At 55.4% G+C, this 27245-nt stretch overlaps 1 protein-coding gene across 1 annotated transcript in view; it reads right to left on the minus strand.

Moving 5' to 3' along the window:
• DTNB (dystrobrevin beta) overlaps window positions 1–21644 on the minus strand; it is a 258375-nt gene extending 236731 nt beyond the window's left edge. Inside the window, exon 1 of the mRNA XM_063919158.1 lies at window positions 21393–21644. The gene's annotated coding sequence lies outside the window, so the exon portion shown is untranslated. The remainder of the gene's footprint in view (window positions 1–21392) is intronic.
• Between the last annotated feature and the right edge of the window lie 5601 nt (window positions 21645–27245).

The following is a 27245-nucleotide window of genomic DNA, read 5'->3' on the forward strand; positions in this document are numbered from 1 at the left end:
TGTCCATCACAGCAGCTCTCTGCTACCGACCACGTGTACCATTCTGTCCATCACAGCAGCTCTCTGCTACCGACCACGTGTACCATTCTGTCCATCACAGCAGCTCTCTGCTACCGACCACGTGTACCACCACAGCAGCTCTCCGCTACCGACCACGTGTACCATTCTGTCCATCACAGCAGCTCTCCGCTACCGACCACGTGTACCATTCTGTCCATCACAGCAGCTCTCTGCTACCGACCACGTGTACCATTCTGTCCACCACAGCTCTCTGCTACCGACCACGTGTACAATTCTGTCCACCACAGCAGTTCTCTGCTACTGACCACGTGTACCATTCTGTCCACCACAGAAGCTCTCTGCTACAGACCACGTGTACCATTCTGTCCATCACAGCAGCTCTCTGCTACAGACCACGTGTACCATTCTGTCCATCACAGCAGCTCTCTGCTACCGACCACGTGTACCATTCTGTCCATCACAGCAGCTCTCTGCTACCGACCACGTGTACCATTCTGTCCATCACAGCAGCTTTCTGCTACAGACCACGTGTACCATTCTGTCCACCACAGAAGCTCTCTGCTACAGACCACGTGTACCATTCTGTCCACCACAGAAGCTCTCTGCTACAGACCACGTGTACCATTCTGTCCATCACAGCAGCTCTCTGCTACAGACCACGTGTACCATTCTGTCCATCACAGAAGCCAGCAAACACATTGTACATGTATCCATTACATAGGGATCCACAGAGATACCATAGGGTGTAGGTGAATGGAGAGGACTGGGCACCAAACAGTTAAAGATTTAGCTGCCAGAATGCCTCTACATCCGGAAGTCTTTCAGGTTCTGGTGGACAAGTGGGACCTACTGGATGAGGACCTCAAGGCCTCATGCCAGAACCAAAATATACTTGTATTTTGTACACCAGGGCCAGTAATCCCGCAGCGGCCTTTTGTAGATGATCTGACTGTACAGTGGACCTTTAAGCTGGCATACATCTTCCTTCCAGTCTCACTCCTTCCAAGAGTTCTCCGCAGGTGCAAGCGGGAAGGAGGCACCATGCTACTCATAGTTCCAAAATGGCTGAGGCGTCATTGGTTCGTAGACTTGCAGGGCCTCTAAATAGACGGGTTCACTACGATCTGCCGGCGGCCGGCCTCCCGGCGACCAGCATACCGGCGCCGGGAGGCCGGCCGCCGGCTTACCGACAGTGTGGCGAGCGCAAATGAGCCCCTTGCGGGCTCGCCACGCTACGCGCGCCACACTATTTTATTCTCCCTCCAGGGGGGTCGTGGACCCCCACGAGGGAGAATAAGTGTCGGTATGCCGGCTGTCGGTATGCCGGCTGTCGGGCTCCCGGCGCCGGTATGCTGGTCGCCGGGAGCCCGACCGCCGGCATACTGAAGACCACCCAAATAGACACTTCCTTTCAGCTGACTCAGGGTTTGTGTTTATACTCAGACCTGGCTCGTCTGTCTATGACGGCGTGGCTCTTGAGACATCACTCTTAAGATCTAAGGGCTTCACGCGCTCAGTTGTCCACAACCTCTAAGGAACCTGATGCTAGGAGAGGACACTGGCTCTGACACTGAATAGGCAGGAAACACAGCTGTGTCTCCTCTGCAGCACCACAGCATTGTGGGATTGCTAATGACGTCTAGCTGCGCCATAAACCAATGCAAACCAGAAACGTGACAGAACAGGAGCTATGCACATACATGACACGATGTAAGTGCAGCACAGTGGTTATGTGTGGAGTTTTTATGTTCTCTTCATGTTTAAGTGGGTCTCCTCACTCATTCCAAAAACATACTGCTAAGTTAATTGGCTTCTGAGGTACTGGACAATGTGTGTAGTCTAGGTAAATAACTGTACATAAAGAGATATAGAAGAGGGCTTCCTGTTTCTACAAGAACACACACTTCCTTCCTGTTAGTACACACGACAGAGAAAGACTTTATTATGGGTAATGCGTTTCACGTAGCAATAAGGAAATGATCGGATACTGGGGGTAATTCCAAGTTGATCGCAGCAGGAATTTTGTTAGCAAATGGGCAAAACCATGTGCACTGCAGGGGGGGCAGATATAACATGTGCAGAGAGAGTTAGATTTGGGTGAGGTGTGTTCAATCTGCAATCTAATTTGCAGTGTAAAAATAAAGCAGCCAGTACTTACCCTGCACAGAAACAAAATAACCCACCCAAATCTAACTCTTTCTGCACATGTTACATCTGCCTCCCCTGCAGTGCAAATGGTTTTGCCCATTTGCTAACAAAAATCCTGCTGCGATCAACTTGGAATTACCCCCACTATCACCACACTATGGAACCGAGGGCCTGATTCCATGATCTACATCTTCCATGGCGGGGTGGCTGAGCATACGCAGGAACCATTCTGTGTCCTACATGCTCACACGGTGTACCCCCCAAGCAGCAGCCTGACTGACAGGTCGCTGGTGTTTGAGGGTGAGGGTAGCTGGTCAGTGTTCCTGAAAATGAGGGCATGTCACCCAAATATTCTGGGAATGTTAAGGCTCATGGCCTCTGCAGCGTGACTAGACCGGCCACACACAGCTCCTGGCCTCTGCAGTGCGACTAGCCCAGCCACACACAGCTCCTGGTCTCTGCAGCGTGACTAGCCCGGCCACACACAGCTCCTGGCCTCTACAGCGTGACTAGCCCAGCCACACACAGCTCCCGGCCTCTGCAGCGTGACTAGCCCAGCCACACACAGCTCCTGGTCTCTGCAGCGTGACTAGCCCGGCTACACACAGCTCCTGGCCTCTGCAGTGCGACTAGCCCGGCCACACACAGCTCCTGGTCTCTGCAGCGTGACTAGCCCGGCCACACACAGCTCCTGGCCTCTACAGCGTGACTAGCCCAGCCACACACAGCTCCCGGCCTCTGCAGCGTGACTAGCCCAGCCACACACAGCTCCTGGTCTCTGCAGCGTGACTAGCCCGGCTACACACAGCTCCTGGCCTCTGCAGTGCGACTAGCCCGGCCACACACAGCTCCTGGTCTCTGCAGCGTGACTAGCCCGGCCACACACAGCTCCTGGCCTCTACAGCGTGACTAGCCCAGTCACACACAGCTCCCGGCCTCTGCAGCGTGACTAGCCCGGCCACACACAGCTCCTGGCCTCTACAGCGTGACTAGCCCAGTCACACACAGCTCCCGGCCTCTGCAGCGTGACTAGCCCAGCCACACACAGCTCCTGGTCTCTGCAGCATGACTAGCCCGGCTACACACAGCTCCTGGTCTCTGCAGCGTGACTAGCCCGGCTACACACAGCTCCTGGTCTCTGCAGCGTGACTAGCCCGGCTACACACAGCTCCTGGTCTCTGCAGCGTGACTAGCCCGGCTACACACAGCTCCTGGTCTCTGCAGCGTGACTAGCCCGGCTACACACAGCTCCTGGTCTCTGCAGCGTGACTAGCCCGGCTACTCACAGCTCCTGGTCTCTGCAGCGTGACTAGCCCGCCCACACACAGCTCCTGGTCTCTGCAGTGTGACTAGCCCGACCACACACAGCTCCCAGCCTCTGCAGCGTGACTAGCCCGACCACACACAGCTCCCGGCCTCTGCAGCGTGACTAGCCCGGCCACACACAGCTCCCGGCCTCTGCAGCGTGACTAGCCCGACCACACACAGCTCCCGGCCTCTGCAGCGTGACTAGCCCGGCCACACACAGCTCCCGGCCTCTGCAGCGTGACTAGCCCGACCACACACAGCTCCCGGCCTCTGCAGCGTGACTAGCCCGGCCACACACAGCTCCCGGCCTCTGCAGCGTGACTAGCCCGGCCACACACAGCTCCTGGCCTCTGCAGCGTGACTAGCCCGGCTACACACAGCTCCTGGCCTCTGCAGCGTGACTAGCCCGGCCACACACAGCTCCCGGCCTCTGCAGCGTGACTAGCCCGGCCACACACAGCTCCTGGTCTCTGCAGTGTGACTAGCCCGACCACACACAGCTCCCGGCCTCTGCAGCGTGACTAGCCCGGCCACACACAGCTCCCGGCCTCTGCAGCGTGACTAGCCCGGCCACACACAGCTCCTGGCCTCTGCAGCGTGACTAGCCCGACCACACACAGCTCCCGGCCTGTGCAGTGTGACTAGCCCGTCCACACACAGCTTCTGGCCTCTGCAGCGTGACTAGCCCAGCCACACACAGCTCCTGGTCTCTGCAGCGTGACTAGCCCGGCCACACAAAGCTCCCGGCCTCTGCAGCGTGACTAGCCCGGCCACACACAGCTCCTGGCCTCTGCAGCGTGACTAGCCCGACCACACACAGCTCCCGGCCTGTGCAGTGTGACCAGCCCGTCCACACACAGCTACTGGCCTCTGCAGCGTGACTAGCCCAGCCACACACAGCTCCTGCTCTCTGCAGCGTGACTAGCCCGGCCACACAAAGCTCCCGGCCTGTGCAGTGTGACTAGTCCGGCCACACACAGCTCCTGGTCTCTGCAGCGTGACTATCTCGGCCACACACAGCTCCTGGCCTCTGCAGCGTGACTAGTCTGGCCACACACAGCTCCTGGTCTCTGCAGCTTGACTAGCCCGGCCACACACAGCTCCTGGTCTCTGCAGCGTGACTAGCCCGACCACACACAGCTCCCGGCCTCTGCAGCGTGACTAGCCCAGCCACACACAGCTCCTGGTCTCTGCAGCGTGACTAGCCCGGCTACACACAGCTCCTGGTCTCTGCAGCGTGACTAGCCCGGCTACACACAGCTCCTGGTCTCTGCAGCGTGACTAGACCGGCCACACACAGCTCCTGGTCTCTGCAGCGTGACTAGCCCGGCTACACACAGCTCCTGGTCTCTGCAGCGTGACTAGCCCGGCTACACACAGCTCCTGGTCTCTGCAGCGTGACAAGCCCGGCCACGCACAGCTCCTGGTCTCTGCAGCGTGACTAGCCCGGCTACACACAGCTCCTGGCCTCTGCAGCATGACTAGCCCGGCCACACACAGCTCCTGGTCTCTGCAGCGTGACTAGCCCGGCTACACACAGCTCCTGGTCTCTGCAGCGTGACTAGCCCAGCCACACACAGCTCCTGGTCTCTGCAGCGTGACTAGCCCGGCTACACACAGCTCCCGGCCTCTGCAGCGTGACTAGCCCGGCCACACACAGCTCCCGGCCTCTGCAGCGTGACTAGCCCGGCCACACACAGCTCCTGGTCTCTGCAGCGTGACTAGCCCGACCACACACAGCTCCCGGCCTCTGCAGCGTGACTAGCCCGGCCACACACAGCTCCCGGCCTCTGCAGCGTGACTAGCCCGGCCACACACAGCTCCTGGCCTCTGCAGCGTGACTAGCCCGGCTACACACAGCTCCTGGCCTCTGCAGCGTGACTAGCCCGGCCACACACAGCTCCCGGCCTCTGCAGCGTGACTAGCCCGGCCACACACAGCTCCTGGTCTCTGCAGTGTGACTAGCCCGACCACACACAGCTCCTGGCCTCTGCAGCGTGACTAGCCCGGCCACACACAGCTCCCGGCCTCTGCAGCGTGACTAGCCCGGCCACACACAGCTCCTGGCCTCTGCAGCGTGACTAGCCCGACTACACACAGCTCCCGGCCTGTGCAGTGTGACTAGCCCGTCCACACACAGCTTCTGGCCTCTGCAGCGTGACTAGCCCAGCCACACACAGCTCCTGGTCTCTGCAGCGTGACTAGCCCGGCCACACAAAGCTCCCGGCCTCTGCAGCGTGACTAGCCCAGCCACACACAGCTCCTGGCCTCTGCAGCGTGACTAGCCCGACCACACACAGCTCCCGGCCTGTGCAGTGTGACTAGCCCGTCCACACACAGCTTCTGGCCTCTGCAGCGTGACTAGCCCAGCCACACACAGCTCCTGCTCTCTGCAGCGTGACTAGCCCGGCCACACAAAGCTCCCGGCCTGTGCAGTGTGACTAGTCCGGCCACACACAGCTCCTGGTCTCTGCAGCGTGACTATCTCGGCCACACACAGCTCCTGGTCTCTGCAGCTTGACTAGCCTGGCCACACACAGCTCCTGGTCTCTGCAGCGTGACTAGCCCGACCACACACAGCTCCTGGTCTCTGCAGCGTGACTAGCCCGGCCACACACAGCTCCTTGTCTCTGCAGCGTGACTAGCCCAGCCACACACAGCTCCCGGCCTCTGCAGCGTGACTAACCCAGCCAAACACAGCTCCTTTTCTCTGCAGCATGACTAGCCCAGCCACACACAGCTCCTGGCCTCTGCAGCGTGACTAGCCCGGCCGCACACAGCTCCTGGCCTCTGCAGCGTGACTAGCCCGGCCACACACAGCTCCTTGTCTCTGCAGCATGACTAGCCCAGCCACACACAGCTCCTGGCCTCTGCAGCGTGACTAGCCCGGCCGCACACAGCTCCTGGTCTCTGCAGCGTGACTAGCCCGACCACACACAGCTCCTGGTCTCTGCAGCGTGACTATCCCGGCCACACACAGCTCCTGGCCTCTGCAGCGTGACTAGCCCAGCCACACACAGCTCCCGGCCTCTGCAGCGTGACTAGCCCAGCCACACACAGCTCCTGGCATCTGCAGCATGGCTGAACATCCATTTCCACTAAGCAAAAGGATCGTTTTACACATTGCGGTGGTTTTATAAATTGTTCCTGTCCTAGCCGAAAGGCCAGGGCAAAGGAAAAAAAGTGCAGCAGAAGTTGGGGAAGTGAAAGTGCAAAGTGTCGTATTAGTGCAAAGGTGGGCAGACATCACCAGTGCATATTCGGGCACCTCTGGCCCTTCCTGCACCAGGGGCACATATCACCTCGAGTTTCAGGCTGCTCCCGACCTCTCAGCCAGACCAAGCTTCATACCCACTCTGTGCCAGGATCAGCCCCTAGTATGAGAGTAGATACTAGACCAGGCCGTTCCCGCTCCACGTAAGGGGTCCTATTTCAACCTCAAAGAAGGCAACGGATACTAAGCCCAGTTTTTCTCCACTCTCGACCAGAGGCATTGCCACACCCCGGCATGGTACTCCACAAGGTGTTTCTCCATTCCACACTAGGAACCTCTCACGCTCCTAGTGTAAGAACAGGTACTCCTCCAAGTGTTCCCCTCCAGCAGGTACTACACTTGATCTTAGCCAAAAGGGTTATTTTGTTTCTGTGCAGGGTAAATACTGGCTGCTTTATTTTTTACACTGCAATTTAGATTTCAGATTGAACACACCCCACCCAAATCTATCTCTCTCTGCACATGTTACATCTGCCCCCCCTGCAGTGCATATGGTTTTGCCCAACTGCTAACAAATTTGCTGCTGCGATCAGGTCTGAATTACCCCCAAAGTCGGTCTGGACGTACACTAGGGGCCTGGGCAGACATTTTTAAAGAAATCCAGTTACAAAACAGACACAGCCAATCGCTCATACGCGTCAGTGCCACCAAATTCTGGTAACGTGACGTTTAAACCACGAGTTCCCGGTATAAAAGAAGGATTATACCCGGGTTGAATACCGGGTCAGGTGCAGTGTGAATGGGAGCCGCGTCGATGCGACACGGTTACCATTCACAGCATAGGGAGAGGCGGCGCAGGAGATGAGCTCATCTCCCAGCGCCGCCTCCACCCCCGCCCCTGCGCCCCCCCCCCCCCCCCCCGCTGCTATGGCAACCGACCCGGTATATTGCCGGGTCGGAAAGCAAGCAAAGGAGCGCAAATGCCGGATCCCACCCGGTAAGGACACGTTTCTCTGACCGGGTGGGATCCGGCATTTGCGATCTGAAAGCGGTCTTAAATTTGGATGGGGTGTATTCAAACTGAAATCTAAATTGCAGTGTAAAAATAAGATTTTAAACCTAACAGTAAATCTTTTTCTCCTAGTCCGTAGAGGATGCTGGGGACTCCATAAGGACCATAGGGGTATAGACGGGCTCCGCAGGAGACATGGGCACTTTAAGACCTTTAATGGGCGTGAACTGGCTCCTCCCTCTATGTCCCTCCTCCAGACTCGTTATAGGAACTGTGCCCAGAGGAGACGGACATTTCGAGGAAAAGGATTTTGTTAATCAAGGGTGAGACACATACCAGCTCACACCATACACACCGTACAACATGGTATATAAGTAAACCAGTTAACAGTATGAACAACAACAGAAAACAGCAACAGCCTGATTTCAACAGTAACACAACCTGTGTGTAACCTTATCAATAACTATGTACAATTATTGCAGATTTCAGTCCACACTGGGACGGGCGCCCAGCATCCTCTACGGACTAGGAGAAAAAGATTTACCGGTAGGTTTAAAATCTTATTTTCTCTTACGTCCTAGAGGATGCTGGGGACTCCGTAAGGACCATGGGGTTTATACCAAAGCTCCAGATCGGGCGGGAGAGTGCGGATGACTCTGCAGCACCGATTGAGCAAATAGGAGGTCCTCCTCAGCCAGGGTATCAAACTTGTAGAATTTTGCAAAAGTGTTTGAACCCGACCCAGTAGCCGCTCGGCAAAGCTGTAAGGCCGAGACGCCTCGGGCAGCCGCCCAAGAAGAACCCACCTTCCTAGTGGAATGGGCCTTTACCGATTTTGGTAACGGCAATCCAGCCGTAGAATGAGCCTGCTGAATCGTGCTACAGATCCAGCGTGCAATAGTCTGCTTGGAAGCAGGCGCGCCAATCTTGTTGGCCGCATACAGGACAAACAGTGCCTAATACGAGCCGTTCTGGCTACATAGATTTTTAAAGCCCTGACCACATCAAGGGACTTGGAATTCTCCAAGACATCCGTAGCCACCGGCACCACAATAGGTTGGTTCATGTGAAACGACGAAACCACCTTGGGTAGAAATTGAGGACCAGTTCTCAATTCCGCTCTATCCACATGGAAAATCAGATAGGTGCTCTTGTGAGACAAAGCCGCCAATTCTGACACACGCCTTGCCGAAGCCAAGGCCAACAACATGACCACTTTCCAAGTGAGAAATTTCAAGTCAACAGTTTGAAGAGGTTCAAACCAATGTGATTTAAGGAACTGTAACACCACGTTAAGGTCCCACGGTGCCACTGGGGGCACAAAAGGAGGTTGGATGTGTAGTACTCCCTTCACAAAAGTCTGCACTTCTGGAAGAGAAGCCAATTCCTTCTGAAAGAATATAGATAGGGCCGAAATCTGCACCTTATTGGAGCCTAACTGCAGGCCCATATCCACTCCTGTCTGTAGAAAATGGCGAAAACGACCCAGTTGGAAATCCTCCGTAGGAGCATTCTTGGATTCACACCAAGACACATACTTCCTCCAGATATTGTGATAGTGCTTCGCCGTTACCTCCTTCCTAGCTTTAAGTAGAGTAGGGATGACTTTGCCTGGAATACCTTTCCTAGCTAGGATCTGGTGTTCAACTGCCATGCCGTCAAACGTAATTGCGGTAAGTCCTGGAGCACACACGGCCCCTGTTGTAACAGGTCCTCTCTGAGAGGAAGAGGCCAAGGATCTTCTGTGAGCAATTCCTGAAGATCTGGATGCCAGGCCCTTCGAGGCCAATCTGGAACAATGAGTATCGTCTGAACTTTTGTTCATCTTATGATTCTCAATATTTTTGAGATGAGTGGAAGCGGAGGGAACACATACACCGCCTGATACACCCATGGTGTTACCAGCGCGTCCACCGCTATCGCCTGAGGGTCCCTTGACCAATACGTCCGAAGCTCCTTGTTGAGGCGTGACGCCATCATGTCTATTTGAGGGAGTCCCCAGCAACTTGTCACTTCTGCAAAGACCTCTTGATGAAGTCCCCACTCTCCTGGATGGAGATCGTGTCTGCTGAGGAAGTCTGCTTCCCAGTTGTCCACTCCCGGAATGAATACTGCTGACAGGGCGCTCACGTGATTTTCCGCCAAGCGAAGAATCCTGGTAGCCTCTGCCATTGCTGCTCTGCTCCTTGTTCCGCCTTGTCGGTTTACATGCGCCACGGCTGTGACGTAGTCTGACTGGACCAGAACCGGTAGGTTGCGAAGAAGGTGATCCGCCTGTCTCAGGTCGTTGTATATGGCCCTTAATTCCAGCACATTTATGTGCAGACAAGCCTCCTGGCTTGACCATATTCCCTGAAAGTTTATTCCCTGTGTGACCGCTCCCCATCCTCGGAGGCTCGCGTCCGTGGTCACGAGAACCCAATCATGAATTCCCAATCTGCGACCCTCTATAAGGTGAGCCCCCTGGAGCCAGCACAGTAGAGAGATCCTGGCCCTGGGGGACAGGCATATCAACCGATGCATTTGGAGATGGGACCCTGACCACTTGTTCAGTAGGTCCCACTGAAAAGCTCTTGCATGAAACCTGCCAAACGGAATGGCCTCGTAGGCCGCCACCATCTTTCCCAACACTCGAGTGCATAGATGAATCGATACTCTTTTTGGTTTTAGCAGAGCCTTGACCATATTCTGGATTTCCTGAGCTTTTTCCACTGGAAAAGAGAACCCTCTGTTTTTCTGTATCCAGAATCATGCCTAAGAACGACAGCCGAGTTGTCGGAACCAACTGCGACTTTTGCAAATTTAGAAGTCAGCCGTGTTGTCGTAGCACCTTCAGAGAGAGCTCCACATTTTTCAGTAATTGTTGTCTTGATCTCGCTTTTATCAGGAGATCGTCCAAGTACGGGATAATTGTGACACCCTGCTTGCGCAGGATCACCATCATTTCTGCCATTACCTTGGTAAAAATCCTCGGGGCCGTGGAAAGCCCAAATGGCAAAGTCTGAAATTGGTAATGACAATCCTGCACAGCGAATTTCAGGAATTCCTGATGAGGAGGGTATATGGGGACATGAAGGTATGCATCCTTTATGTCTAGTGAGACCATAAACATAAACGCCACTGCCGGTCTGAGGAGGGCTCCCGTAGTCGCATAAATTGATTTTAAAGTGGTTTCCTGCTTGCGGTCCGCAGGATCTTTTAGTGTCGCCGTGTCCGGGGACGGTAGGGCCACTTTTTTGGATAACCGCGTCAAGGCTTTATCCACCGAGGGAGAGGATTCCCACCGTAACCTGTCCTGTGAGGGGAAAGGATACGCCATAATAATTCTCTTGGGAACCTGCAGCCTCTTGTCTGGAGTTTCCGAAGCCTTTTCAAATAGAGAGTTCATTTCATGAGATGGGGGAAACGTTACCTCACGTTTCTTCTCTTTAAACATACAGACCCTTGTGTCAGGGACAGAAGGGTCCTCTGTGATATGTAATACATCCCTTATTGCTACAATCATGTACTGAATACTCTTGGCCACCCGTGGGTGTAATCTCGCCTCATCATAGTCGACACTGGAGTCAGAATCCGTGCCGGTATCAGTGTCTTCTATCTGGCTAAAGGGACATTTCTGGGACCCTGGTGGGTTCTGAGACACAGCAATATCCATGGATTGATTCCATGCTTGGTTCTGAGACTCAGCTTTGTCCAATCTTTTATGCAATAAAGCCACACTTGCATTCAAAATATTCCACATGTCTACCCAATCAGCAGTCGGCGGTGCCGCCGACCCAGCAACTATCACATTTTGCTCCTCTTCCTCCCTCGAATAGCCTTCCGCCTCAGACATGTCGACACACACATACTGACACCCCCACAAACACTGAATTATAGGGGACAGACCCACAAGGAGGTCCTTTGGAGAGACAGAGAGGAAGTTTGCCAGCTCACACCCAACGCCGCCAGAGTCTGAAATATAACAATACCCTAGACCTGTATAGCGCATTTATTTAATATATATATATCAAATCAGCACAAAATATTGTGCCCCCCCCCCCCCCCCTTGTTTTGCACCCTGTTACTTGTATATATCAGGGCAGGGTCCGGGAGCAGCGTCTCTGCAGCCAAGCTGTGGAGAAAAATGGCGCTGGTTAGAGCTGAGGGACGAATCCCCGCCCCCTCGACGGCAGGCTTTGGTCCCACTAATATTTATACTGGCGGGGGTCTTAAATACCTTGCAATGCAGTGTATATAGCTTGCCAGTCGTTTTTATGAGGTAATATTTGCTGCCCAGGGCGCCCCCCCCTGCGCCCTGCACCCTTGCAGTGCCTCGTATGTGTGCGGGAGCAAAGGCGCGCAGCGCGACCGCTGTGCGGTACCTTCCGAAGCTCTGATGTCTTCTGCCGCCTGTGAAGTCTTCTTTCATCCTATACTGACCCGGCTTCTATCTTCCGGCTCTGTGAGGAGGACGGCGGCGCGGCTCCGGGAACGAACAGCTAAACGACACCAGTGTTCAGACCCTCTGGAGCTAATGGTGTCCAGTAGCCTAAGAAGCAGAGCCCATCAGTTCAGGAAAGTGGGTCTGTGACTAGTCACAATCGCAACTTATACTCACGCCGTTCGTGGGTGAGTTGAGAGAGGACACACCTGTATGAGGGTGGTTCAATAAGTAAGGTAACATGACCTCTCACGTGTTGGGGGAGAAGGAGAGTATTCCTCCCACTGGGGATACCACACTTGTTAGTTCCAGGGAGAGGGAGAGTATTCCTCCTGCTGGGGATACCACCCTTGTTAGTGCCAGGGAGAGCATTCCTCCTGCTGGCGATACCACCCTTGTTAGTTCCAGGGAGAGGGAGAGTATTCCTCCTGCTGGCGATACCACCCTTGTTAGTTCTGGGGAGAAGGAGAGTATTCCTCCTGCTGGGGATACCACCCTTGTTAGTTCTGGGGAGAAGGAGAGTATTCCTCCTGCTGGGGATACCACCCTTGTTAGTTCTGGGGAGAAGGAGAGTATTACTCCTGCTGGGGATAACACCCTTGTTAGTTCTGGGGAGAAGGAGAGTATTCCTCCCGCTGGCGATACCACACTTGTTAGTTCCAGGGAGAGGGAGAGTATTCCTCCTGCTGGGGATACCACCCTTGTTAGTGCCGGGGAGAGCATTCCTCCTGCTGGCGATACCATCCTGGTTAGTTCTGGGGAGAAGGAGAGTATTCCTCCTGCTGGGGATACCACCCTTGTTAGTTCTGGGGAGAAGGAGAGTATTCCTCCTGCTGGGGATACCACCCTTGTTAGTTCTGGGGAGAAGGAGAGTATTCCTCCTGCTGGGGATACCACCCTTGTTAGTTCTGGGGAGAAGGAGAGTATTACTCCTGCTGGGGATACCACCCTTGTTAGTTCTGGGGAGAAGGAGAGTATTCCTCTTGCTGGGGATAACACCCTTGTTAGTTCTGGGGAGAAGGAGAGTATTCCTCCCGCTGGCGATACCACACTTGTTAGTTCCAGGGAGAGGGAGAGTACTCCTCCCGCTGGCGATACCACCCTTGCTAGTTCTGGGGAGAGGGAGAGTACTCCTCCCGCTGGCGATACCACCCTTGTTAGTTCTGGGGAGAAGGAGAGTATTCCTCCCGCTGGGGACACCACCCTTGTTAGTTCTGGGGAGAAGGAGAGTATTCCTCCCGCTGGGGATACCACCCTTGTTAGTTCTGGGGAGAGGGAGAGTACTCCTCCCGCTGGCGATACCACCCTTGTTAGTTCTGGGGAGAGCAAGAGTATTCCTCCTGCTGGCGATACCACCCTTGTTAGTTCTGGGGAGAAGGAGAGTATTCCTCCTGCTGGCGATGCCACCCTTGTTAGTTCTGGGGAGAAGGAGAGTATTCCTCCTGCTGGGGATACCACCATTGTTAGTACTGGGGAGAGGAAGAGTATTCCTCCTGCTGGGGATAACACCCTTGTTAGTGCTGGGGAGAGGGAGAGTATTCCTACCACTGGCGATACCACCCTTGTTAGTTCTGGGGAGAAGGAGAATATTCCTCCTGCTGGGGATACCACCCTTGTTAGTTCTGGGTAGAAGGAGAGTATTCCTCCTGCTGGGGATACCACCCTGGTTAGTACTGGGGAGAGGAAGAGTATTCCTCCTGCAGGCGATACCACCCTTGTAAGTTCTGGGGAGAAGAAGAGTATTCCTCCTGCTGGGGATACCACCCTGGTTAGTTCTGGGAAGGAGAGTATTCCTCCTGCTGGGGATACCACCCTTGTTAGTTCCAGGGAGAGGGAGAGTACTCCTCCCGCTGGCGATACCACCCTTGTTAGTTCTGGGGAGAAGGAGAGTACTCCTCCCGTTGGCGATACCACCCTTGTTAGTTCTGGGGAGAAGGAGAGTATTCCTCCCGCTGGCGATACCACCCTTGTTAGTTCTGGGGAGAAGGAGAATACTCTTCCCGCTGGCGATACCACCCTTGTTAGTTCCAGGGAGAGGGAGAGTATTCCTCCGGCTGGCGATACCACCCTTGTTAGTTCCAGGGAGAGGGAGAGTATTCCTCCGGCTGGCAATACCACCCTTGTTAGTTCTGGGGAGAGGGAGAGTACTCCTCCCGCTGGCGATACCACCCTTGTTAGTTCCAGGGAGAGGGAGAGTACTCCTCCCGCTGGGGATACCACCCTGGTTAGTTCTGGGGAGAAGGAGAGTATTCCTCCCGCTGGGGATACCACCCTGGTTAGTTCTGGGGAGAAGGAGAGTATTCCTCCTGCTGGGGATACCACCCTTGTTAGTTCCGGGGAGAGTATTCCTCCCGCTGGCGATACCACCCTGGTTAGTTCTGGGGAGAAGGAGAGTATTCCTCCTGCTGGGGATACCACCCTTGTTAGTTCCAGGGAGAGGGAGAGTACTCCTCCCGCTGGGGATACCACCCTTGTTAGTTCTTTATGAATACAGCAATAGAGCAGGAAAGCACACGGTGTAACTGCACAATATGGGCCAGACTCAGAGATATACGCTAATGCTGCAGCTGCTGCGAATGTGTACGTACATACTGTGCGAATGTATGCTAGAGACGCCCACAGTCCTAGCGGCTACTTACAAAGAAGCAGAGTCGCTTGCAGACTGCTTGTACCGCAACACGCACATTGCACAGAGCCTACAACAAAGCCAGTCATTACACCAGTAAAGGTGCATCAACCCTGAGAGACAGGCAGAGAACACAAGTCAGCGCTCCTGCACACACACTTTGTGACCAGCGCCTGTCTCTGTAGAACGCCATCACACATAAATTCTGCAGTTAGGGTCAGATATAAGGCGCCATTATACTGAGGATGCAGCATATTGTTTCTCAGCGCCCGTGTATTGTAGCGGCCTGCGCACTGTAACACATTCATCCATCACTAGATCACACAACCCAGTGCAGAGTACAAACCGGCTACAGGTGGTGCAGTAACACAGCCACAATAATAATCCACCATCCGGCACATTCTGCCACATACAGCCTCCGGCACATTCTGCCACATACAGCATCCGGCACATACTGCCACATACAGCATCCGGCACATACTGCCACATACAGCTTCTGCCACATACTGCCACATACAGCATACAGCACATACTGCCACATACAGCATCCGGCACATACTGCCACATACAGCTTCTGCCACATACTGCCACATACAGCATACAGCACATACTGCCACATACAGCATCCGGCACATACTGCCACATACAGCTTCTGCCACATACAGCATACAGCACATACTGCCACATACAGCATCCGGCACATACTGCCACATACAGCTTCTGCCACATACTGCCACATACAGCATCCGGCACATACTGTCACATACAGCTTCCGGCACATATTGCCCACATACATCATCCGACACATACTGCCACATACAGTATCTGACACATACTACCCACATACAGCATTCGGCACATACTGCCACATACAGCACATACAGCATCCGGCACATACTGCCACATACAGCTTCTGCCACATACTGCCACATACAGCATACAGCACATACTGCCACATACAGCATCCGGCACATACTGCCACATACAGCATCCGGCACATACTGCCACATACAGCATCCGGCACATACTGCCACATACAGCATCCGGCACATACTGCCACATACAGCATCCGGCACATACTGCCACATACAGCTTCTGCCACATACTGCACATACTGCCACATACAGCATCCGGCACATACTGCCACATACAGCATACAGCATCCGGCACATACTGCCACATACAGCATCCGGCACATACTGCCACATACAGCATCCGGCACATACAGCACATACTGCCACATACAGCATCCGGCACATACTGCCACATACAGCTTCTGCCACATACAGCATACAGCATCCGGCACATACTGTCACATACAGCTTCCGGCACATACTGCCCACATACATCATCCGACACATACTGCCACATACAGCATCTGACACATACTAACCACATACAGCATCCGGCACATACTGCCACATACAGCATCCGGCACATACTGCCACATACAGCATACAGCATCCGGCACATACAGCACATACTGCCACATACAGCATCCGGCACATACTGCCACATACAGCATCCGGCACATACAGCACATACTGCCACATACAGCATCCGGCACATACTGCCACATACAGCTTCTGCCACATACAGCATCCGGCACATACTGTCACATACAGCTTCCGACACATACTGCCCACATACATCATCCGACACATACTGCCACATACAGCATCTGACACATAATACCCACATACAGCATCCGGCACATACTGCCACATACAGCATCCGGCACATACTGCCACATACAGCATCCGGCACATACTGCCACATACAGCACATACTGCCCACATACAGCATCCGGCACATAGTGCCCACATACAGCATCCGGCACATAGTGCTCACATACAGCTTCCGGCACATAGTGCCCACATACAGCATCCGGCACATACTGCCACATACAGCATCCGGCACATACTACCCACATACAGCATCCGGCACATACTACCCACATACAGCATCCGGCACATACTGACACATACAGCATCCGGCACATACTGCCACATACAGCATCCGGCACATACTGCCACATACAGCATCCGGCACATACTGCCACATACAGCATCCGGCACATACTGCCACATACAGCATCCGGCACATAGTGCCACATACAGCATCCGGCACATAGTGCCACATACAGCATCCGGCACATACTACCCACATACAGCATCCGGCACATACTGACACATACAGCATCCCGCACATACTGACACATACAGCATCCCGCACATACTGACACATACAGCATCCGGCACATACTACCCACATACAGCACCCGGCACATACTACCCACATACAGCACCCGGCACATACTACCCACATACAGCATCCGGCACATACTGCCACATACAGCATCCGGCACATACTGCCACATACAGCATCCGGCACATACTGCCACATACAGCATCCGGCACATACTGCCACATACAGCATCCGGCACATACTGCCACATACAGCATCCGGCACATACTACCCACATACAGCATCCGGCACATACTGACACATACAGCATCCGGCACATACTGACACATACAGCATCCGGCACATACTGACACATACAGCATCCGGCACATACTGACACATACAGCATCCGGCACATACTGACACATACAGCATCCGGCACATACTGACACATACAGCATCCGGCACATACTGACACATACAGCATCCGGCACATACTGACACATACAGCATCCGGCACATACTGACACATACAGCATCCGGCACATACTGACACATACAGCATCCGGCACATACTGACACATACAGCATCCGGCACATACTGACACATACAGCATCCGGCACATACTGACACATACAGCATCCGGCACATACTGACACATACAGCATCCGGCACATACTGACACATACAGCATCCGGCACATACTGACACATACAGCATCCGGCACATACTGACACATACAGCATCCGGCACATACTGACACATACAGCTTCCGGCACATACTGACACATACAGCATCCGGCACATACTGACACATACAGCATCCGGCACATACTGACACATACAGCATCCGGCACATACTGACACATACAGCATCCGGCACATACTGACACATACAGCATCCGGCACATACTGCCCGCATACAGCATCCGGCACATACTGACACATACAGCATCCGGCACATACTGACACATACAGCATCCGGCACATACTGACACATACAGCATCCGGCACATACTGACACATACAGCATCCGGCACATACTGCCCGCATACAGCATCCGGCACATACTGACACATACAGCATCCGGCACATACTGACACATACAGCATCCGGCACATACTGACACATACAGCATCCAGCACATATTGACACATACAGCATTCGGCACATATTGACACATACAGCATCCGGCACATACTGACACATACAGCATCCGGCACATACTGACACATACAGCATCCGGCACATACTGACACATACAGCATCCGGCACATACTGACACATCCGGCACATACAGCATCCGGCTGACAAGGATTATACAAGACATTTTTACTTGCAAGATTTTGTTGATAAGTGAATTAAGCAGACTGCAATACCAGTAATAAAGGACTCCAGCGAGGAACCCTACATAGACGGATATTAGATGCTGGTGCAGTGGTCCATTATAATGGCGCTATTTCATCAGATCCCCTACTAGGAGAGGCACAATCATAGCCGCACATGCAGGTAATTACACAGGGATGTCACACAGAATGTGCTCAGGGGACCTAGGACAGAGGGGTGACCAGATAGTGTAGTCCTGGATTAGCACACCACCAGGCGCAGCCGGCGCAGCGCCAACAAGGCAACCAGAGATACAGCCTAATAGCAAAACATTCACAGGGGAAGAGAGAGGATACAATCAGGGTCATAGAGAAGCCTCTGGTGGACATACACATAGTGATACAGCGTCCCATACTGTGATTACAGCAACCTGCAAACCCAGCAATGTCTAACTAGTAATGTACACCGGGTATACTGTATAATACAGACAGGTCCCATATACACACTGTACATACATACCGGGAGGCCAGTATACAGTACATAATGTTACATTATACCGGTTATATAACAGACATGCACATTACACCGGGTACACTGTATAATACAGGACAGACACGTGCGTTACACCGGGTACACAGTATAATACAGGAGAGACACGTGCGTTACACCGGGTACACAGTATAATACAGGACAGACACGTGCGTTACACCGGGTACACAGTATAATACAGGAGAGACACGTGCGTTACACCAGGTACACAGTATAATACAGGAGAGACACGTGCCTTACACCGGGTACACTGTATAATACAGGAGAGACACGTGCGTTACACCGGGTACACAGTATAATACAGGACAGACACGTGCGTTACACCGGGTACACAGTATAATACAGGACAGACACGTGCGTTACACCGGGTACACTGTATAATACAGGAGAGACACGTGTGTTACACCGGGTATACAGTATAATACAGGACAGACACGTGCGTTACACCGGGTACACTGTATAATACAGGAGAGACACGTGTGTTACACCGGGTATACAGTATAATACAGGAGAGACACGTGCGTTACACCGGGTACACTGTATAATACAGGACAGACACGTGCGTTACACCGGGTACACAGTATAATACAGGAGAGACACGTGCGTTACACCGGGTACACAGTATAATACAGGACAGACACGTGCGTTACACCGGGTACACAGTATAATACAGGAGAGACACGTGCGTTACACCGGGTACACAGTATAATACAGGAGAGACACGTGCGTTACACCGGGTACACAGTATAATACAGGACAGACACGTGCGTTACACCGGGTACACAGTATAATACAGGAGAGACACGTGCGTTACACCGGGTATACAGTATAATACAGGAGAGACACGTGCGTTACACCGGGTACACTGTATAATACAGGACAGACACGTGCGTTACACCGGGTACACAGTATAATACAGGAGAGACACGTGCGTTACACCGGGTACACAGTATAATACAGGACAGACACGTGCGTTACACCGGGTACACAGTATAATACAGGAGAGACACGTGCGTTACACCGGGTACACAGTATAATACAGGAGAGACACGTGCGTTACACCGGGAATACAGTATAATACAGGAGAGACACGTGCGTTACACCGGGTATACAGTATAATACAGGACAGACACGTGCGTTACACCGGGTACACAGTATAATACAGGAGAGACACGTGCGTTACACCGGGTACACAGTATAATACAGGAGAGACACGTGCGTTACACCGGGTACACAGTATAATACAGGAGAGACACGTGCGTTACACCGGGTACACAGTATAATACAGGAGAGACACGTGCGTTACACCGGGTACACAGTATAATACAGGAGAGACACGTGCGTTACACCGGGTACACAGTATAATACAGGAGAGACACGTGCGTTACACCGGATACACAGTATAATACAGGACAGACACGTGCGTTACACCGGGAATACAGTATAATACAGGAGAGACACGTGCGTTACACCGGGTACATAGTATAATACAGGAGAGACACGTGCGTTACACCGGATACACAGTATAATACAGGACAGACACGTGCGTTACACCGGGTACACTGTATAATACAGGAGAGACACGTGCGTTACACCGGGTACATAGTATAATACAGGAGAGACACGTGCGTTACACCGGATACACTGTATAATACAGGAGAGACACGTGTGTTACACCGGGTATACAGTATAATACAGGACAGACACGTGCGTTACACCGGGTACACAGTATAATACAGGAGAGACACGTGCGTTACACCGGGTACACAGTATAATACAGGAGAGACACGTGCGTTACACCGGGTACACAGTATAATACAGGACAGACACGTGTGTTACATCGGATACACAGTATAATACAGGATAGATAGATAGATAGATAGATAGATAGATAGATAGATAGATAGATAAATACTGGGTATACACTATAAAATAGGACAGCCGTACATTATACAGGGTATACAGTTAAACTAATACAGGGTACAGGTGTACGTACGGGCATACATTATAATAAAGGACAGACTGCATTATAACTGGGATACAAGATATATAGATAGATAGATATATGTACATAGTATAATTCCAGCCATGTATTATGTGCATTATACCTTGTATATGTTGCATACATACGTTATACAGCAGAATGCAGAACATATATAGATTATGCAGAGTATACAGCAGAATGCAGAACATATACATATATATATACACATTATACAGGGTATATAGCAGAATATATATAGATTATGCAGAGTATACAGCAGAATGCAGAACATATATATATATATATATATATATATACATACATACATACATACATACATTATACAGGGTATATAGTAGCAGAATGCAGAACATATATAGATTATGCAGAGTATATAGCAGGACATACAGATATATTATACACACATCACGCAGGGCATGTAGGGCAATATAGAGATATACACATCATGAAGGGTATACAGGGCATACATATGGTACACAGGGAGTATATATACATCATACAGGGTATAAAGGGAATATATTTATACAGTGCACAGGGTATATAGGTCACACATATATATTATTATATAATACCTCTCCGGTGGTCCCGTTGCTCGGTCTCCACACCGGCCGGGCGCGCGCCCTTTTCCTGCCGCCGCCTCCGTTCCCCGGTGCGCGTGCCCGTCCCCCGCTCCCGCTGCTGCCAGGTCTCCGCCTCACACACAGCGCCGGCCGCCATCTTCCTCACTGGCAGCTCGTGCCAACTACCGACCTGCCGTGCCCAGGGCGCTGCTGCATCCCTGTCCCGCCTCAGACTGCCGGAGCATACCTCTGCTGCATCTTCTGCCTGCCTGCCCCGGGCACCGACTGCCACCCCAACCTGCCCCTGACTGCCACCCCAGCCTGCCCCTGTCACCGACTGTCACCCCAACCTGGCACTGCACCCTCTCCTGCCCTGACTGCCTCCCCAACCTGCCCCTGTCACCGACTGCCTCCCCAACCTGGCACTGCACCCTCTCCTGCCCTGACACCGACTGCCTCCCCAACCTGCCCCTGTCACCAACTGCCTCCCCAACCTGCCCCTGTCACCGACGGCCACCCCAGCCTGCCCCTGTCACCGACTGCCTCCACAACCTGCCCCTGTCACCGACTGCCACCCCAGCCTGCCCCTGTCACCGACTGCCTCCCCAGCCTGGCCCTGTCACCGACTGCCTCCCCAGCCTGGCCCTGTCACCGACTGCCTCCCCAACCTGCCCCTGTCACCGACTGCCTCCCCAGCCTGCCCCTGTCACCGACTGCCACCCCAGCCTGCCCCTGTCACCGACTGCCACCCCAGCCTGCCCTATCACCTACTGCCTCTCCAGCCTGCCCCTGTCACCGACTGCCACCCCAGCCTGCCCCTGTCACCGACTGCCACCCCAGCCTGCCCCTGTCACCGACTGCCTCCCCAACCTGGCACTGCACCCTCTCCTGCCCTGACTGCCTTCCCAACCTGCCCCTGTCACCGACCTCCACCCCAGCCTGCCCCTGTCACCGACTGCCACCCCAGCCTGCCCCTGGCACTGCACCCTCTCCTGCCCTGTCACCGACTGCCACCCCAGCCTGCCCCTGTCACCGACTGCCACCCCAGCCTGCCCCTGTCACCGACTGCCTTCCCAACCTGCCCCTGGCACTGCACCCTCTCCTGCCCTGACTGCCTCCCCAGCCTGCCCCTGTCACCGACTGCCTCCCCAGCCTGCCCCTGTCACCGACTGCCTCCCCAACCTGCCCCTGACACCGATTGCCTCCCCAACCTGCCCCTTGCACTGCACCCTCTCCTGCCCTGACACTGACTGCCACCCCAGCCTGCCCCGGGCACTGTACCCTCTCCTGCCCTGTCACCGACTGCTACCCCAGCCTGCTCCTGGCACTGCACCCTCTCCTGCCCTGACTGCCACCCCAGCCTGCCCCTGGCACTGCACCCTCTCCTGCCCTGGCTGCCACCCCAGCCTGCCCCTGGCACTGCATCCCCTCCTGCCCTGTCACTGACTGCTACCCCAGCCTGCCCCTGGCACTGCACCCTCTCCTGCCCTGACACTGACTGACACCCCAGCCTGACCCAGGCACTGACTGCACCCCCTCCTGTCCTGACACTGACTGCACCCTCTCCTGCCCTGACTGCCACTCCAGCCTGCCCCTGGCACTGCACCCTCTCCTGCCCTGACACTGACTGCCACCCAATCCTGCCCCTGGCACTGCACCCTCCCCTCTCCTGCCCTGCCACTGCCTGCCACCCCAGCCTGACCCGGCACTGCACCCCCTCCTGTCCTGACACTGACTGCACCCCCTCTTGCCCTGACACTGACTGCACCCCCTCCTGTCCTGACACTGACTGCACCCCCTCCTGTCCTGACACTGACTGCACCCCCAGCCTGCCCTGGCACTGACTGCACCCCAGCCTGTCCCAGGCACTGACTGCACCCCCTCCTGACCCAGGCACTGACTGCACCCCCTCCTGACCTGACACTGACTGCACCCTCTACTGCCCTGACTGCCACTCCAGCCTGCCCCTGGCACTGCACCCTCTCCTGCCCTGACACTGACTGCCACCCCATCCTGGCACTGTACCCTCCCCTCTCCTGCCCTGACACTGCCTGCCACCCCAGCCTGCCCCTGGCACTGTACCCTCCCCTCTCCTGCCCTGACACTGCCTGCCACCCCAGCATGCCCCTGGCACTGCACCCTCCCCTCTCCTGGCACTGACTGCCACCCCATCCTGCCCCTGGCACTGCACCCTCTCCTGCCCTGACACTGACTGCCACCCCATCCTGCCCCTGGCACTGCACCCTCCCCTCTCCTGCCCTGACACTGCCTGCCACCCCAGCCAGACCCGGGCACTGCACCCTCTCCTGCCCTGTCACCGACTGCCACCCCAGCCTGCCCCTGTCACCGACTGCCACCCCAGCCTGCCCCTGTCACCGACTGCCACCCCAGCCTGCCCCTGTCACCGACTGCCTTCCCAACCTGCCCCTGGCACTGCACCCTCTCCTGCCCTGACTGCCTCCCTAACCTGCCCCTGTCACCGACTGCCACCCCAGCCTGCCCCTGTCACCGACTGCCTCCCCAACCTGCCCCTGTCACCGATTGCCTCCCCAACCTGCCCCTTGCACTGCACCCTCTCCTGCCCTGACACTGACTGCCACCCCAGCCTGCCCCGGGCACTGTACCCTCTCCTGCCCTGTCACCGACTGCTACCCCAGCCTGCTCCTGGCACTGCACCCTCTCCTGCCCTGACTGCCACCCCAGCCTGCCCCTGGCACTGCACCCTCTCCTGCCCTGGCTGCCACCCCAGCCTGCCCCTGGCACTGCATCCCCTCCTGCCCTGTCACTGACTGCTACCCCAGCCTGCCCCTGGCACTGCACCCTCTCCTGCCCTGACACTGACTGACACCCCAGCCTGACCCAGGCACTGACTGCACCCCCTCCTGTCCTGACACTGACTGCACCCTCTCCTGCCCTGACTGCCACTCCAGCCTGCCCCTGGCACTGCACCCTCTCCTGCCCTGACACTGACTGCCACCCAATCCTGCCCCTGGCACTGCACCCTCCCCTCTCCTGCCCTGCCACTGCCTGCCACCCCAGCCTGACCCGGCACTGCACCCCCTCCTGTCCTGACACTGACTGCACCCCCTCTTGCCCTGACACTGACTGCACCCCCTCCTGTCCTGACACTGACTGCACCCCCTCCTGTCCTGACACTGACTGCACCCCCAGCCTGCCCTGGCTCTGACTGCACCCCAGCCTGACCCAGGCACTGACTGCACCCCCTCCTGACCCAGGCACTGACTGCACCCCCTCCTGACCTGACACTGACTGCACCCTCTACTGCCCTGACTGCCACTCCAGCCTGCCCCTGGCACTGCACAATCTCCTGCCCTGACACTGACTGCCACCCCATCCTGCCCCTGGCACTGTACCCTCCCCTCTCCTGCCCTGACACTGCCTGCCACCCCAGCCTGCCCCTGGCACTGTACCCTCCCCTCTCCTGCCCTGACACTGCCTGCCACCCCAGCCTGCCCCTGGCACTGCACCCTCCCCTCTCCTGCCCTGGCACTGACTGCCACCCCATCCTGCCCCTGGCACTGCACCCTCTCCTGCCCTGACACAGCCTGCCCCTGGCACTGTACCCTCCCCTCTCCTGCCCTGACACTGCCTGCCACCCCAGCCTGCCCCTGGCACTGCACCCTCCCCTCTCCTGCCCTGGCACTGACTGCCACCCCATCCTGCCCCTGGCACTGCACCCTCTCCTGCCCTGACACTGACTGCCACCCCATCCTGCCCCTGGCACTGCACCCTCCCCTCTCCTGCCCTGACACTGCCTGCCACCCCAGCCAGACCCGGGCACTGCACCCCTCCTGTCCTGACACTCACTGCACCCCCTCCTGTCCTGACACTGACTGCACCCCCTCTTGCCCTGACACTGACTGCACCCCCAGCCTGTCTCAGGCACTGACTGCACCCCCTCCTGTCCTGACACTGACTGCACCCCAGCCTGTCCCAGGCACTGACTGCACCCCAGCCTGACCCAGGCACTGACTGCACCCCCAGCCTGTCTCAGGCACTGACTGCACCCCCTCCTGTCCTGACACTGACTGCACCCCAGCCTGTCCCAGGCACTGACTGCACCCCCTCCTGCCCTGACACTGACTGCCACCCCATCCTGCCCCTGGCACTGCACCCTCCCCTCTCCTGCCCTGACACTGCCTGCCACCCCAGCCTGCTCCTGGCACTGCACCCTCCCCTGCCCTGACACTGCCTGCCACCCCATCCTGCCCCTGGCACTGCACCCTCCCCTCTCCTGCCCTGACACTGACTGCCACCCCATCCTGCCCCTGGAACTGCACCCTCCCCTCTCCTGCCCTTACACTGCCTTCCACCCCAGCCTGTCCCTGGCACTGCACCCTCTCCTGCCCTGACACTGACTGCCACCCCATCCTGCCCCTGGCACTGCACCCTCCCCTCTCCTGCCCTGACACTGCCTGCCACCCCAGCCTGCTCCTGGCACTGCACCCTCCTCTCCCCTGCCCTGACACTGCCTGCCACCCCATCCTGCCCCTGGCACTGCACCCTCCCCTCTCCTGCCCTGACAACCACCCCATCCTGCCCCTGGCACTGCACCCTCCCCTCTCCTGCCCTGACACTGCCTGCCACCCCAGCCTGACCCAGGCACTGCACCCTCCCCTTTCCTGCCGTGACACTGCCTGCCACCCCAGCCTGACCCGGGCACTGCACCCCCTCCTGTCCTGACACTGACTGCACCCCCTCCTGTCCTGACACTGACTGCACCCCTTCCTGTCCCAGGCACTGACTGCACCCCATCCTGTCCTGACACTGACTGCACCCCCAGCCTGTCTCAGGCACTGACTGCACCCCCTCCTGTCCTGACACTGACTGCACCCCCAGCCTGCCCCTGGCACTGCAACCTCCCCTCTCCTGCCCTGACACTGCCTGCCACCCCAGCCTGACCCGGGCACTGCACCCCCTCCTGTCCTGACACTGACTGCACCCCAGCCTGTCCCAGGCACTGACTGCACCCCCTCCTGTCCTGACACTGACTGCCACCCCATCCTGCCCCTGGCACTGCAACCTCCCCTCTCCTGCCCTGACACTGCCTGCCACCCCAGCCTGACCCGGGCACTGCACCCCCTCCTGTCCTGACACTGACTGCACCCCCTCCTGTCCTGACACTGACTGCACCCCAGCCTGTCCCAGGCACTGACTGCACCCCAGCCTGTCCCAGGCACTGACTGCACCCCAGCCTGACCCAGGCACTGACTGCACCCTCTCCTGTCCTGACACTGACTGTGTAGCGCCTGATAGCGCCCGATGGAGCAGTTCAGGTGTTGCTTAGTTCAGAGGTGCACAGCTGCAGCGCTGGCATTACGTCATTGTGACGGGCTGGTAACTAGTTACACAATATTTTATAACAGACTTTGGGGGACATTTACTAAGCAGTGATAAGAGCGGAGAAGTGAGCCAGTGGAGAATGAGCACTGAAGTATCATCTATAATTTGCATACTATAAAATGATACAGAGCTGCTGATTGGTTGATGGGGAAACTTCTCCACTGGCTCACTTCTCCGCTCTTATCACTGCTTAGTAAATGTCCCCCTTTATCACATGTCACCTATAACGTGGGGGAAGTACTGTACAGTAGTGAGAGTGGTGGGGTCTTTTAAGTACTTTTTCATTTTTAAAGATCTATGTATTTAGTGTGAAGCCTCATAGATAATAAGGAGAGAATAGAAATATTAGGACTTGTAAGTTATGTTTAAGGGGTATATTCAATTGAAGTCGGATTCATTCCGATATTCATTTGTCGGAATGGATGTGACCCGGGCTATTCAATGGACATCTCAATTCGACATTTAAAAAAGTCGAATTGAGATGCGGGAGGGGAGAGGGGG

The sequence above is a fragment of the Pseudophryne corroboree genome, chromosome 4 (genome assembly GCF_028390025.1).
Source record: "Pseudophryne corroboree isolate aPseCor3 chromosome 4, aPseCor3.hap2, whole genome shotgun sequence".
NCBI lineage: Eukaryota > Metazoa > Chordata > Amphibia > Anura > Myobatrachidae > Pseudophryne > Pseudophryne corroboree.